We start from the raw sequence: 3,163 nt of genomic DNA, 5'->3' as shown, positions 1-3,163 counted from the left end.
AGATGGAGTTTTGGCTCTTGCACTCCCAGGCTGGAGTGCAATGGCTTGATCTTGGTTCACCGCAACCTATGCCTCCTGGGTTCAAGCGACTCTCCTGCCTCAGCCTCCCGAGTAGCTAGGATTACAGGCATGCGCCATCACATTTGGTTAATTTTGTATTTTTAGTAGAGACCAGGTTTCTCCATGTTGGTCAGGCTAGTCTCAAACTCCCGACCTCAGGTGATCTGCCTGCTTCGGCCTCCCAAAGTGCTGGGATTACAGGTATGAGCCACTGCACCTGGCCCCCCAGAGTTACTTCTTATCTGCCTTGATTGTAAGACCACATTTCAACTTGCTTTACATACATCAGCTGGGGTAGACTACTGATGGCAAGTGGACCTGCATTACAGAACTGGATGTGTTTTACACAAGCTTTATTTTGGGTATTCTTGCCTTGATATTTCCCATGGAATACGGCTTATAGATGACAATGGGAAAATTACTGAAGAAGCTGATGTACAATCTGTGCAAGTCCAGTTAAATGGTCACTTGGAAGTTTCAATAAAATCTTCAATAAACTTTAACATGGAGTTTGACATAGTGCTAGTGATACACTTTGCATGACACAGATGTCTTCCAATTCCATCTTCTATTTCTACTTTCATGTACCCTCTAGCCCTCTATTGTTCTGTCAGAGACTCGTGAGTGTTTCCTTGTTAAATGGGTTATTTTGAAATGAGTTTTTACCTCTGTATGTTGGGAGAGTCACAACAAACCAAACCATTCCGAAACTACTCTTCATGTAAAATATCATAAATTCAAATAAACATTCCAACCCAGAAGGGGTCACTAACAAATAATATATGTCCTACTACAGTCTAAACAGAATACAATTCTTCTAATCCCAGCTCTCTACAGCATACTTTGCATAGGTACCCAGGAGCTAACAATGGGCATTATAGTTGGATACATCAGTTTCATACATCATTTTAATCATTTCCAGAAATTAAACAGTAAAAGATGCCTGACCAGAGGAAAATATTTAATCAGTAAGAAAGCCGGTATAAAATTATATCTAAGGGTTATCATGTAAAGCTGTGGAAGTAAACAGGAAGGAAGATGGATTATGCTTATCCAGTTACAGATTTTGTTAGAAAAAGGAGTACAGCAACGGGAGAAGAAATGAAATCCTTTCAATCAGGGTTGTCCACCCCTTACCTTAAACTGGATTCTGGCCACTAACAAGCACATCTCAGAGCAGACAGTCAGCTCTTTCATTCCAGAACTCCCCTGAAGAAAGACTACTGTTCTCCATTTCGTAGGGGATTTGAAGAAACTCAAAGGCTCACTGTGTTTTCGAGGTCTGTGGATAGACAGCTACTGCTCTGTATGCCCATGAATAGATTCCTACCAGCAAGCCCCTCTTTTCTCTGTACTAGAATTCCCAACCCTACTAAGTTATCTTCCCAAATATTTATAGGACTTACAATTTTTTTCAAGATCTCACAAAAACATGGTCTCCTGAGGCACCCAAGAAACGCCTTTCCCGACATCAAACAGCAATTCTAGGGTGTAGGGGGCAAGAATGGATTCCAGCACATCCCAGATATCACGATAGTCTTAGGATTTTGCTCTCAAAGGGGCTTTCTGACTTCGTTTCTATTTGGTTTCTTAAGAGAGGCGGCCTGAGAAAAGCAGCAGCCCCTCAGGTGAGCATACGTTTAAACACAAACAAAAGACTACGACTCTGCAGCCAAAATGAGGTCCCCAACGAGAGAACCGCTTCCTGCAGTGGGCGTTCGGCTTTGGAGGCGGCAGGGAAATCTAATCCAAGTCAGAAAGTGGGTAGAAGCAGAAAGAGAAGGAGCTGGAAGACTCACGAGTCTTGAATAAGAAGCCCAGGCTACCCCGTCCCAAGGACAGCAGTTCCAAAATGCGGTTCCCGCCCAGAGCCTCAAAAAGACGCAGGTCGTGAGACTGGAAGCCCGGGACCGAGCGCAGCGAGCGACTGGGAGCAGCGCGCACACCCGGGAGCATCCCGCCCCGGCGGCGGGGCCAGCCCAGCAGCGGCGCTCACCCACTTACCAGCAGCAAGCGCGGGGACCACTCCTATCCCGATCGTTCGGACAGCACCTTCCTACGCGCCGCGCTGCCGCAGCTTCTCCACCCGCGCCCCGTTCTGCCTGTGCTCCCTCTCGGCGCACGCCTCTCCCTCAAGCTGCCACGCGCTGCACCCTGAGTCCAGGGCCTGAGCCCGTATTTAAAGGCTTCGGCCCGAGAAGGCGGAGGCTTCATTCCCCCGCAGCCAGGCCCTCCTGGATTCTGCCCTCAGCCTCTTCCTAGCTCCCCCTTCCGCTACACAAGACTCTAGGCCGGGTCCCTATTTCCTTCAGGGCCTGGGGCGGGGTGACGGGGGTGGGGCTGATCCTGGAGGGGCGGACCTACCCCGCCCCTGGCCAAGCTGAGCGAATCCGCTCGGGCCAGCTCAGCGGTTCCGCCCCTACCGCGAGCGGCGCTGGGCGGGGCTGCGTGCGTGGCATATCCGTCGGACCCGGAGACTAGGGCGCGCTGCGGGTGCAGGCCGTTTGCTCGTCTACTCGGCGGTCGTGGGTCGCGGAGTGGTCAAGCCTTGTAGTCCAGCAGCTGTCTTCTCGCCGCCCTGTCCTGGCCGAGGCGAGGGCCGCGTGCGCTCCCTGTCCGCCAGGCTTTAGGGCTGCGGGGGTACTGGGCAGGTGGCGGGCCGAGGGGACCGGAAGGTCCTGGCCACCTTTCCGGTCCCCTCAGCACCCTGCAGCGCCGCCCCTGGGTTTCAGCCACCTAGACTCTGCGGGTCGGTCCCGGCGGGCGGATTACTCCTCGCCCACAACTTCGGGGCCCCAGGATCAACCGCGCCCTCCGGGCCGGCCACGCAAGGTTTAGTCAGAACCCTCCCGAGCCGCCGCTTCTGGGAAAGAGGCGCCTCCTGTCTGGAGGATGCTGAGTTTCTCACGACTGGACCAGCGGGTGTCCACGCCCTGGTCCCTGGCCGAGAGGGAGGACCCCCCACGCCCTCCGGGCGCGCTTTCCAGAGACGTTCCTCAGGCCCATTCCGGGATTTGGGATGTCTGTGCGTGCCATGGAGCAGAGTATGCAACATGTAAGTGCCGTGTGTGAGGAAGAGTAAAATGAACCTATGGAACCTGCT

At 52.8% G+C, this 3,163-nt stretch overlaps 1 protein-coding gene across 5 annotated transcripts in view; it reads right to left on the bottom strand.

Annotated features, from left to right (window-relative positions):
- Positions 1 to 2,878, bottom strand: part of UGDH (UDP-glucose 6-dehydrogenase) — a 29,085-nt gene extending 26,207 nt beyond the window's left edge. The window contains exon 1 of one of the 5 annotated variants that reach the window (XM_037737999.1): positions 2,576 to 2,878. The gene's annotated coding sequence lies outside the window, so the exon portion shown is untranslated. Of the gene's footprint in view, positions 1 to 1,197; positions 1,343 to 2,056; positions 2,388 to 2,575 lie in introns of those variants that run through there. The other 4 variants (XM_017527252.2, XM_017527251.2, XM_017527255.2 and 1 more) reach the window with 4 other exon arrangements.
- Positions 2,879 to 3,163: the final 285 nt, after the last annotated feature.

Source organism: Cebus imitator, unplaced genomic scaffold (genome assembly GCF_001604975.1).
Source record: "Cebus imitator isolate Cc_AM_T3 unplaced genomic scaffold, Cebus_imitator-1.0 Scaffold47, whole genome shotgun sequence".
NCBI lineage: Eukaryota > Metazoa > Chordata > Mammalia > Primates > Cebidae > Cebus > Cebus imitator.
The sequence above is the reverse complement of the archived record's forward strand: the minus strand, read 5'-3'. Positions and strand labels throughout refer to the sequence as shown.